Genomic DNA, 13,656 nt, shown 5'->3' with positions numbered 1-13,656 from the left:
TGACAGTGGCATTTAACGGGTTAACAGCAGCAGGTGGATCGTGATTCCACCTGCGGCTGTTAGGGGCACATGTCAGCTATGTGAAACAGCTGACTTGTGCTGGAATAGATGTGGGCTCAGTGCCAGAGCTCACAATAAAGGGAGAGACACGACTTACGGTTGAAGGGGTTATCCACTATTCGGACACCGCCTTTTCAATCATTATGCTTCAGTAAAATAATAACACCTTTGGACAAATCTGACATCTGGAGGAAGTGAGAAAACAGCCGCACCTCTGACTTCCTCCAAGTGTCCTAAGGATGGGAGAGTGAAGTCTTCCCTGATTGACCACAGGGATTGCGTGACATAACTATGCCACACAAACCCGAGGAAAGCCAATGCTGACACCACTGGAATGACGCCAGCACTGGAAGAGCGCATACCTGTTATTATTTTACTGGGTGAAAACATCAGGATTGAGAAGGGATTGTCTGAGTAGTGAACAATGCCTTTAACATAAAGGGAACCTGACTGGAGATTTGTTTCCCGTGCCACAGGCAGCTTGATTCAGACACCAGCCCTATACATACAGACCTGCTTTGGGCCAGTCATTCAGTATGCATAGTCCCTGAGATGCTTTTAAACGTATGTTTTCTCTGAAACGCAAGAATATTTCAGAGTAAAACATGAACAGCGGCAATCACGCATCCAGTGACTCATTCATGCTACCCATGGTTCGGGCAGCATGAATCAGCAGACAGGGTCCCTTTTATTCTGACCAATGTGAAATAGTTCATTAACTTTAGGTGCCACTTTCAGTACTAGTAAAGGTAGTTGATTTAGTGTAAGAGAATGTGACTTTAATTCATATTTTACATATTTAGGTGGGTCTCTGATACTTTTTCTGGAGATATGTCTCAGTATACATCCAAACTGTTGATTTTTTTTTCAGACTGGTATATCTCCGACTGTCAGCTAGAATGCTGATTTCTATTTAAAGCCATTTTGAAGTACAAACCACATCCTCCCGCACATCAAAACCAGCATAAGGTTTTATGAATTAGGATAAAGGCTTTTGCCTGTCCAGGACTTCCCTGATGGACAAATAAACATTTGGTCTCTGATACCAGATCCTATTACATACTCCATAGACAGATTTAGCTAAGCTTGTCTGCACAGAAGAGGGACATGGGAAGGTGGAGGGTTTAAATCTACAATTGGCTGCCAGTAGGGAATGAGAAAACAAGGAGTAAGATCCTCTGTGGACTTGGAGAAATAAGCTAACCTTGGCTGACTATGTCAGCTATCAGTTACCTTCCAGTATGGGATTTAAAAAGAAATAGTACAGATTCCAGGGAAAACTGAATTTGCTATTTTTGTTTATAGATTTTTGTGTAGGGGATGTGGTATTTATATTATTCCTCTTTTTCCCCAACCCCTCTTTGTATATATTGTATTTCCTTAATGTGTTTATACACGGTGGTACTGTTACACATATTACCACTGTGTATTAGAGTATTGCAACATCTTGTGTATTGCTCTCACTATATATATATTTGCACACTGTTTGTTAGGGAAAGCAAGCACCCCGGGCCAGTATAGTGTTAGGGGAGTAGTACCCCAAGTTGGCAACTAGATGGGGGCATTTCAAGTTTGGTCACGTAGCACAGTGGTAGTTAGGAAAGTAAATAGTTAACTGCAGGAGGGGCACTGTGGGATAAGTAGTGAGGTCTTCCTGGTTTAGTTTAGTTGGGGCCAGGGCGCCCGTGTAGCTCACAGGGCTGGCTAGCCCAGGGCATCACCGTGTTCTTCTAAGAAAGTGGGCCCAGCAGTCAGTATCCAGGGGGCCATAGTACAGAATGAAGCACAGCGACATCAGAAGGTAGCGGTGCAGTATAAGTGGGACTGCAGTGCTAAGCAACACGGGAATAAGGTAGACAAAATGTGGCAGATTTTTGCATGGGCCGCTATTCTAAAGACCAGGGCAAAACGGCAGAGAATACCCCCATGAAAGGCAGAAATACTGGACACTGAGGGACCGTATAGTACGGACCGTCCCAAAGACAGGCTTAGCGAGAGGCAAGGGAAAGCGTTGCCAATTGTTATGATTGACTGTGCTCTGGATAATGCTGTGTTAAAGAAGTTGAAGATAAAGTGAAGCCAGACTGTGACTCCTTAATTGCGGAACCATCAGCACGGTGGTGCAGTGGTTAGCACAGCAGCCTTGCAGCGCTGAAGTCCTGGGTTCAAACCCCACCAAGGACAACATCTGCAAAGAGTTTGTATGTTCTCTCCGTGTTTGCGTGGGTTTCCTCTGGGTTCTCTGGTTTCCTCCCACATCCCAAAGACATACTGATAGGGAATTTAGATTGTGAGCCCCAATGGGGGCAGTGATGATAATGTATGTAAAGCGCTGCGGAATATGTTAGCGCTATATAAAAATAAAGATTATTATTATTATTATTATTAACCATCTGTGGGGAACATGCTCTCATACCGGGAGATCCCAGTTTACACCGAGAAGCAGCACCGAGGTACTCAGGGAAGGAAACATGATATTGTGCTGGGAGGGGGCCAGGGGATCATACAGGGATTACTGTCGGCCAGGATTACAGTCCTGGCCCCGATTTCTTACATTTGCATATCCATGGAAAACTCTGCTATATGAAGATGTACTGGAAAATATTATCTATTTTTCACCTTAATACCATCACTGAGGTGTGATGTTTTCAAGAATTTGTCTGTCGGTGATTCTCAAGGCTCAGTTCTAGGACCCCTACTCTTCTCCATATACACCTTCGAACTGGGACAGCTCAGAGAATCCCACAGTTTGCAGTATCATCTCTACACCAATGACACGCAGTTCTACCTCTCCGGACCTCACCTCACCTCCTTACTCACCCAAATTCCACAACGTCTGCTAACTCAGCCTTCTTTTCTGCTCGCTTTCTAAAACTGAACATGGACAACACAGAATTTCCTCCATCTCACTCTACCCCTCCACCAGAGCTATCCATCAATGTCAATGACTGATCACTTTCCGCAGTCCCACACACCAGATGCCTCGGGGTGATACTCTACTCTGCCCCCTCTTTCAAGCCACATATCCAAGCCTTTGCCTCCTCCTGCCGTCTCAAACTCAAAAATATTTCCCGGATCCGCGCATTCCTTGACTATGAAACCTCAAAAACACTAGTGCACTCCCTTATCATCTCCCGCCTTTACTACTGCAACATCGGCCTCCCCTCTAGCACTCTGGCACCACTCCAATCCATCCTATACTCTGCTGCCCGACTAATCTACCTGTCTCCCCGCTATTCCCCAGCCTGTCCCCTATGCCAAGCCCTTCACTGGCTTCCTATCATCCAGAGACTCTAGTTCAAAACCCTTACTATGACATACAAAGCCATCCACAACCTGTCTCCTCCATACATCTGTGACATGGTCCCCCAGTACTTACCTACATGCAACCTTCGATCCTCACAAGATCTTCTTCTCTACTCCCGTCTTATCTCTTCTTCCCACAACCGCAGCCAAGACTTCTCCCATGCTTCCCCCACACTCTGGAACTCTCTACCCCAACACATCAGACTCTAGCCTACCGTGGAAACCTTCAAAAAGAACCTGAAGACCCACCTCTTCCAACAAGCCTACAGCCTGTAGTGATCCTCAACCTGCTGAACCATCGCAAAACCAGCTCTACCCTCTCCTAGTGTATCCTCACCCATCCCCTGTAGACTGTGAGCCCTCGTGAGCAGGGTCCTCTCTCCTTCTGTACCTGTTAGTGCCTTGTTCCTTGTTTTTGCTAATTTTTATTGTATTTGTCTATATTTGCCCTTATTTGAAATGTAAAGCAATATGGAATAAATGGCGCTATAAAAAATGTATAATTAAAAATAATAATAATCAGTCGTTTTGACGGATAGCACTTCTCCCCACGGTATTATATGGGGCTGTGCACATGACTGATTTTTTTCCCCTTACTTTTGCTTCTATTTAATATTAATTTGACTAGCTTGTTTAATGAATGCTTAGATGATACCTTTTTCTGCAAATCGTTAATCAAATATAATAGTATTACTCGGTAGCACTACTTCACAGGGGCCTACCGTAAGATTCTCTTTATTTGATGACAAGGGAGTGTACTGGCCCAATGACTGGAAGGGAGCAGCTACATGGAGAATATAACCTCTTTTTTTCCTTGTAGCTTGGCTTCCAGTAACTCACAAAAGATGATTTAAGCAATATCTACCTACAGTTTAAAACTATATTTGCAGGTAAATAGAGTTTTTGGAGATGACAGTTTCCATTTAATGAATATAATTTTTTATCGGTTATTAGCAATCTTCACACTCCTATTTTCTCTGGTGCACATAGCAGCTGCAGGGTATTCAAATAATTTTCACGAAAATTTACTGTACATTTAAGTTACACAGTTATTTTAACCCTGTGAACATTCATTTAAATTATTTTATTTTCTACCTCTTTGGTGACACCAATACTTTCCCCAGTATTGTAGGTCATACAAAAATTGTCATAGTGCCAAACTTTATCAATAAATGGAGATTGTGGTAAAGTGATATTCCATGCAGGGGCACTTTGATATAAAATATTTAAATATGTTACCAAAAATAAATATCCTTCTTTACAATGTGCTAAAATATGCAGAAGAAACAGCGAAATCTGACAGCATTAAATGCATCTGTGACTGACAGCATAACATGCATCCATACTATTAGCAATGGGTACAATAAAATAATGTACTTTTTTCCATTTAATATTTATTTTACATTGTTTCCATACAAATCACAGACGACCAACTCTTAAATACACTTAATCATACCCCCCCAAAAATCTGATATCCACAACATTAATTACACCTGCAATTATCATCACAATATGCATTAATATCATTAATAATTGGTATAATATAAAAAAATATGTAGTTTAACCATCCCAGGGGTATGTCATTAACTGAGATTAATAGATGTTAAGCCCAGGAGCTCAAAACCAAGAAATATAGTTTCTTCATGAATGGTGGATGTGTCTTAATGATACAGTACACGCTGTTGGCCAGAGGCCAGCAGCTGACGCCGGCGTGCACGTGACTGAGGGTGCATGGCAGTGATGTCATTGGCTTCTGTCGCTTGCATGCTGAAGTCTGCACGCTTCAGAATAGGATGCGGTGAGGCAGGGAAGCAGAGGGATAGTGAGTATAATTGTTTTTTTCTATGCATTAAAAAACAGCAGAATGGGGGACATACATACCACCATGGGGCCTAGGATAAGGGACAGTTGCATTTTATCCTCAAAATTTTTGTCATATATAACCCCTTTCCGACATTGGGCATAATAATACGCCCACGTCGAACTCCCCCTGTTTGATGCGGGCTCCGCAGCTGACGTGTGCCTCCAACAGCCATGGGTGGAATCGCGATCCACCCGTTGCTTTTAACTAGTTAAATGCCGCTGTCAATATCTGACAGCGGCATTTAGCTCGTGCTTACCAGAAGCGCGTCCTTTATCCCGCCCATTGATGACCCCGTCACATGATGACAGGTCATCGATGGGTTGGTATCACAACCAGAGGTCTCCAGCAGATCTCTATGGTTGTCATTGCCAGATTGCTATGAGCGCCACTTCGTGGTCGGTGCTCATAGCAAGTGAGAATTTCTGCTACACACAAGCGATCTGATCATCACCTACATGTAGTAAAGATGGTAGAAGTACTGCAGCTTCTAGTTTCCCATGGAGACCATTGAAGCATGCAAAAAGTAAAAAAAAGGTTTGCATTTTTTTTTTTTTTTTTTTTTTTTTAAATACAGTGGGTACGGAAAGTATTCAGACCCATTTAAATTTTTTACGGTTTGTTTCACTGCAGCCATTTGGTAAATTCAAAAAAGTTCATTTTTTTCATTAATGTACACTCTGCACCCCATCTTGACTGGAAAAAAAACCAGAAATGTAGAAATTTTTGCAAATTTATTAAAAAAGAAAAACTGAAATATCACATGGTCATAAGTATTTAGACTCTTTGCTCAGTATTGAGTAGAAGCACCCTTTTGAGCTAGTACAGCCATGAGTCTTCTTGGGAATCATGCAACAAGTTTTTCACACCTGGATTTGGGGATCCTCTGCCATTCTTCCTTGCAGATCCTCTCCAGTTCCGTCAAGTTGGATGGTGAACGTTGGTGGACAGCCATTTTCAGGTCTCTTCAGAGATGCTCAATTGGGTTTAGGTCAGGGCTCTGGCTGGGACAGTCAAGAATGGTCACAGAGTTGTTCTGCAGCCACTCCTTTGTTATTTTAGCTGTGTGCTTAGGGTCATTGTCTTGTTGGAAAGTGAACCTTCGGCCAAGTCTGAGGTCCAGAGCACTCTGGAATAGGTTTTCATCCAGGATATCTCTGTACTTGGCCACATTCATGTTTTCTTCAATGACAACCAGTTGTCCTGTCCCTGCAGCTTAAAAACACCCCAATAGCATGATGCTGCCACCACCATGTTTCACTGTTGGGATTGTATTGGGTAGGTGATGAGCAGTGCCTGGTTTTCTCCACACATACCACTTAAAATTATCACCAAAAAGGTCTATCTTTGTCTCATCAGACCAGGGAATCTTATTTCTCATTGTCTGGGAGTCCTTCATTTTTTTTAACAAACTCTATGGGTGCTTTCAATGTCTTGCACTGAGGAAAGGCTTACTTCAGTGTTATGATCAGGTGACCTTGGAGCAGCATGAAAACTTTCACTGGAGTAGGTGGTAACTATACTGACCGCAAACCCTGATCTTAACATCGCAACTAGAAGTAGCCGTGGGGTGTGCCTAACAAAACCTAGACACCTCGACACAGCCGGAGGACTAAATACCCCTATAGATGGAAATAGAAATTTCTACCTTGCCTCAGAGCAGAACCCCAAAGGATAGGCAGCCCCCCACAAATATTGACTGTGAGTAGTAGAGGAAAAGACACAAGCAGGCAGGAAACAGGATTTAGAAAATGAGGCACACACTAGCTAAATAGGAAAGGATAGGACAGGATACTAAGCGGTCAGTATTAAAAATCCTTCCAAAAATATCCACAGCAGAAAATACAAAAACTCCACCATCTAACTAAAGATGTGGAGTGTATATCTGCAACTCCAGAGAATCCAACAAGACTGAGAAAACACTGACACAGTCTAAGCTGGACAAGAGAAAAACAAATGAATAGCACAGAATATAAGCACACTGCATGTGTGCCACTAAAAAAGAAACAGACACGTATCTTTGCTGAATTGGCAGCTAAGCAGGAGAAGCCAGAAAGTGATCCAACACTTCACAAGAAACATTGACAACTGGAAAGGACTAATGAATCCTGCACACCTAAATATCCCAGTCAGAACTGCAATCAGCAGATACACCTGGCCAGGACTGCGACTCAGAGACAACTGCATTCCCACCTACAACCACTGGAGGGAACCCAAGAGCAGAATTCACAACAGTACACCCCCCTTGAGGAGGAGTCACCGAACCCTCACCAGGGCCCCCAGGACGATCAGGATGAGCCAGATGAAAGGCACGGACCAAATCAGCAGCATGGACATCAGAGGAAAAAACCTAAGAATTATCCTCCTGGCCATAACCCTTCCATTTGACAAGGTACTGAAGCCTCCGCCTCGAAAAACGAGAATCCAAAATCTTCTCAACCACATACTCCAACTCTCCATCTACCAACACAGGGGCCGGAGGATCAACAGAGAGAACAACGGGCACCACATATTTCCGCAATAAAGATCTATGGAAGACATTATGGATAGCAAAAGAGGCCGGAAGCGCCAAACGAAAAGACACCGGATTAATAATCTCAGAAATCTTATAAGGACCAATAAACCGAGGCTTAAACTTAGGGAAAGAAACCTTCATAGGAACATGACGGGAAGACAACCAGACCAGATCCCCAACCCGAAGCCGGGAACCAACACACCAACGACGGTTAGCAAAACGTTGAGCCTCCTCCTGAGACAACACCAAATTGTCCACCACATGAGCCCAAATCTGCTGCAACCTGTCAACCACAGAATCCACACCAGGACAGTCAGAAGGCTCAACCTGCCCAGAAGAAAATCGAGGATGAAAACCAAAATTACAAAAGAAAGGCGAAACCATAGTAGCCGAACTAGCCCGATTATTAAGGGCAAACTCGGCAAATGGCAAGAAGGCCACCCAATCATCTTGATCAGCAGACACAAAGCATCTCAAATAAGTCTCCAAAGTCTGATTAGTTCGCTCGATCTGGCCATTTGTCTGAGGATGAAATGCAGAAGAAAAAGATAAATCAATGCCCAGTCTAGCACAAAAGGCCCGCCAAAACCTAGAAACAAACTGGGAACCTCTTTTGGACACAATATTCTCCGGAATACCATGCAAACGAACCACATGCTGAAAAAACAACGGAACCAAATCTGAAGAGGAAGGCAATTCAGGCAAAGGCACCAAATGAACCATCTTAGAGAACCGGTCACAATCACAAACAACCCAGATAACAGACATCTTCTGGGAGACCGGAAGAACAGAAATAAAATCCATCGAAATATGCGTCCAGGGCCTCTCAGGGACTGGCAATGGCAAAAGCAACCCACTAGCACGGGAACAACAAGGCTTGGCCCGCGCACAAGTCCCACAGGACTGCACAAAAAAACGCACATCACGCGACAAAGAAGGCCACCAAAAGGACCTACCAACCAAGTCTCTGGTACCAAAAATGCCAGGATGACCAGCCAACACGGAACAGTGAACCTCAGAAATCACTCTACTAGTCCAACTGTCAGGAACAAACAGTTTCCCCACAGGACAGCGGTCAGGTTTGTCAGCCTGAAATTCCTGAAGAACCCGTCGTAAATCAGGGGAAATGGCAGAAAGGACCACCCCTTCTTTCAGAATACCGACCGGTTCTAAGACCTCAGGAGAATCAGGCAAAAAACTCCTAGAGAGGGCATCAGCCTTAATATTCTTAGAACCCGGAAGGTACGAGACCACGAAATCAAAACGGGAAAAAAACAAGGACCATCGAGCCTGTGTAGGATTCAGCCGTTTGGCAGACTCGAGGTAAATCAGATTCTTATGTTCGGTCAAGACCACAATACGGTGCTTAGCTCCCTCAAGCCAATGTCGCCACTCCTCAAACGCCCACTTCATAGCCAACAACTCCCGATTGCCGACATCATAATTGCGTTCAGCAGGCGAAAACTAACGGGAAAAGAAGGCACACGGTTTCATCAAGGAACCAACAGGATCCCTCTCAGACAAAACGGCCCCTGCCCCAATCTCAGAAGCGTCAACCTCAACCTGAAACGGAAGAGAAACATCCGGTTGGCGCAACACCGGAGCAGAAGTAAATCAACGTTTAAGCTCCTGAAAGGCAGAGACAGCCGCAGAGGACCAATTCGCCACATCAGCACCTTTCTTCGTCAAATCGGTCAAGGGTTTAACCACGCTGGAAAAATTAGCAATGAAACGGCAATAAAAATTTGCAAAACCCAAAAATTTCTGAAGGCTCTTCAAGGATGTGGGCTGAATCCAATCATGAATGGCCTGATCCTTAACCGGATCCATCTCTATAGACGAGGGAGAAAAAAATGAAGCCCAAAAAAGAAACCTTCTGCACCCCAAAGAGACACTTAGACCCTTTCACAAACAAAGCATTGTCACGAAGGATCTGAAATACCATCCTGACCTGTTGCACATGAGACTCCCAATCATCGGAAAAAAACAAAATATCGTCCAAATATACAATCAAGAATTTATCAAGATAAGTTCGGAAGATATCATACATGAAGGATTGAAAAACAGATGGCGCATTAGAGAGTCCGAATGGCATCACAAGGTATTCAAAATGGCCTTCGGGCGTGTTAAACGCAGTTTTCTATTCATCACCCTGCTTAATACGAACAAGATTATATGCCCCCCGAAGGTCAATCTTCGTAAACCAACTAGCTCCCTTAATCCTAGCAAACAAATCGGAAAGCAAAGGTAAAGGGTATTGAAACTTGACCGTGTTCTTATTCAAGAGGCGATAATCAATACAGGGTCTCAAGGAACCATCTTTTTTAGCAACAAAAAAGAACCCCCGCTCCCAACGGTGAAGAAGATGGTCGAATATGCCCTTTCTCCAAAGACTCCTTAATATAGCTCCGCATGGCGGTATGTTCAGGCACAGACAGTTTGAAAAGTTGATCCTTAGGAAACTTACCGCCTGGAATTAAGTCAATAGCACAATCGCAGTTCCTGTGCGGTGGAAGGAAACTGGACTTGGGCTCATCGAATACATCCTGAAAATCAGACAAAAACTCTGGAATTTCAGAAGAGGAAGAAGAGGAGATTGACATCAAAGGAACATCATTATGAACCCCCTGACAACCCCAACTAGTCACAGACATGGACTTCCAATCCAACACAGGATTATGTACCTGTAACCACGGAAAACCCAGCACGATAGCATCATGCAAATTATGCAACACCAGAAATCGACACTCTTCCTGATGGACTGGTGCCATGCGCATGGTCATCTGTGTCCAAAACTGGGGCTTATTTTTAACCAAGGGTGTAGCATCAATGCCTCTTAAAGGAATAGGGTTCTGCAAAGGCTGCAAGGGAAAACCACAACGCTTGGCAAACTCAAAGTCCATTAAGTTCAAGGCGGCGCCTGAATCCACAAACGCCATGACAGAAAATGATGACAATGAGCAGATCAAGGACACAGATAACAAAAATTTTGGTTGTACAGTACTGATGGTAATTGAACTGGCGATCCTCTTTGTCCGCTTAGGGCAGACAGAAATGACATGAGAAGCGTCGCCACAATAATAACACAACCTATTCTGACCTCTGAAACCTTGTCGTTCCGTTCTAGACAGAATCCTATCACACTGCATAGGCTCAGGAATTTGCTCTGAGGATAACGCCACAGCGTGCACAGTTCTGAATGGCCAGAGACATAGAATCACTCAGACCGGAAGGCATGGGAAACCCCACCATAACATCTTTAACGGATTCAGAAAGACCCTTTCTGAAAATTGCCGCCAAAGCATCATTATTCCATTTAGTCAACACCTACCATTTTCTGAATTTCTGACAATACAATTCTGCCGCCTCTTGACCCTGAGACAGGGCCAACAAGGTCTTCTCAGCTTGATCCACAACAAACCTGGGAAACACACATTCGCCAGAAGACTCGCTACACTCATCAGGAGGGCGTTAAACTAGAAGAAGAGGGGACGGGAAGAAAAACATTAGACTCGAACAAAGACGACCCAGGAAAACATACTCAGAAGGGAGGTAAGAACATTTCTAAAACAATCCACAGTGAGGAGATTGGAACAAAACAAAATCCTCTAAACTGCATGCTCGCAAACGCCAGAAGCCTGACAAACAAGATGGAAGAACTAGAAGCAGAAATATCTACAGGTAACTTTGACATAGTGGGAATAACCGAGACATGGTTAGATGAAAGCTATGACTGGGCAGTTAACTTACAGGGTTACAGTCTGTTTAGAAAGGATCGTAAAAATCGGAGAGGAGGAGGGGTTTGTCTCTATGTAAAGTCTTGTCTAAAGTCCACTTTAAGGGAGGATATTAGCGAAGGGAATGAGGATGTCGAGTCCATATGGGTTGAAATTCATGGAGGGAAAAATGGTAACAAAATTCTCATTGGGGTCTGTTACAAACCCCCAAATATAACAGAAAGCATGGAAAGTCTACTTCTAAAGCAGATAGATGAAGCTGCAACCCATAATGAGGTCCTGGTTATGGGGGACTTTAACTACCCGGATATTAACTGGGAAACAGAAACCTGTGAAACCCATAAAGGCAACAGGTTTCTGCTAATAACCAAGAAAAATTATCTTTCACAATTGGTGCAGAATCCAACCAGAGGAGCAGCACTTTTAGACCTAATACTATCTAATAGACCTGACAGAATAACAAATCTGCAGGTGGTTGGGCATTTAGGAAATAGCGACCACAATATTGTGCAGTTTCACCTGTCTTTCACTAGGGGGACTTGTCAGGGAGTCACAAAAACATTGAACTTTAGGAAGGCAAAGTTTGAACAGCTTAGAGATGCCCTTAATCTGGTAGACTGGGACAATATCCTCAGAAATGAGAATACAGATAATAAATGGGAAATGTTTAAGAACATCCTAAATAGGCAGTGTAAGCGGTTTATACCTTGTGGGAATAAAAGGACTAGAAATAGGAAAAACCCAATGTGGCTAAACAAAGAAGTAAGACAGGCAATTAACAGTAAAAAGAAAGCATTTGCACTACTAAAGCAGGATGGCACCATTGAAGCTCTAAAAAACTATAGGGAGAAAAATACTTTATCTAAAAAACTAATTAAAGCTGCCAAAAAGGAAACAGAGAAGCACATTGCTAAGGAGAGTAAAACTAATCCCAAACTGTTCTTCAACTATATCAATAGTAAAAGAATAAAAACTGAAAATGTAGGCCCCTTAAAAAATAGTGAGGAAAGAATGGTTGTAGATGACGAGGAAAAAGCTAACATATTAAACACCTTCTTCTCCACGGTATTCACGGTGGAAAATGAAATGCTAGGTGAAATCCCAAGAAACAATGAAAACCCTATACTAAGGGTCACCAATCTAACCCAAGAAGAGGTGCGAAACCGGCTAAATAAGATTAAAATAGATAAATCTCCGGGTCCGGATGGCATACACCCACGAGTACTAAGAGAACTAAGTAATGTAATAGATAAACCATTATTTCTTATTTTTATTGACTCTATAGCGACAGGGTCTGTTCCGCAGGACTGGCGCATAGCAAATGTGGTGCCAATATTCAAAAAGGGCTCTAAAAGTGAACCTGGAAATTATAGGCCAGTAAGTCTAACCTCTATTGTTGGTAAAATATTTGAAGGGTTTCTGAGGGATGTTATTCTGGATTATCTCAATGAGAATAACTGTTTAACTCCATATCAGCATGGGTTTATGAGAAATCGCTCCTGTCAAACCAATCTAATCAGTTTTTATGAAGAGGTAAGCTATAGGCTGGACCACGGTGAGTCATTGGACGTGGTATATCTCGATTTTTCCAAAGCGTTTGATACCGTGCCGCACAAGAGGTTGGTACACAAAATGAGAATGCTTGGTCTGGGGGAAAATGTGTGTAAATGGGTTAGTAACTGGCTTAGTGATAGAAAGCAGAGGGTGGTTATAAATGGTATAGTCTCTAACTGGGTCGCTGTGACCAGTGGGGTACCACAGGGGTCAGTATTGGGACCTGTTCTCTTCAACATATTCATTAATGATCTGGTAGAAGGTTTACACAGTAAAATATCGATATTTGCAGATGATACAAAACTATGTAAAGCAGTTAATACAAGAGAAGATAGTATTCTGCTACAGATGGATCTGGATAAGTTGGAAACTTGGGCTGAAAGGTGGCAGATGAGGTTTAACAATGATAAATGTAAGGTTATACACATGGGAAGAGGGAATCAATATCACCATTACACACTGAGCGGGAAACCACTGGGTAAATCTGACAGGGAGAAGGACTTGGGGATCCTAGTTAATGATAAACTTACCTGGAGCAGCCAGTGCCAGGCAGCAGCTGCCAAGGCAAACAGGATCATGGGGTGCATTAAAAGAGGTCTGGATACACATGATGAGAGCATTAT

This window comes from Ranitomeya imitator, chromosome 5, assembly GCF_032444005.1.
Source record: "Ranitomeya imitator isolate aRanImi1 chromosome 5, aRanImi1.pri, whole genome shotgun sequence".
Taxonomy (NCBI): Eukaryota; Metazoa; Chordata; class Amphibia; order Anura; family Dendrobatidae; genus Ranitomeya; species Ranitomeya imitator.
The sequence above is the reverse complement of the archived record's forward strand: the minus strand, read 5'-3'. Positions refer to the sequence as shown.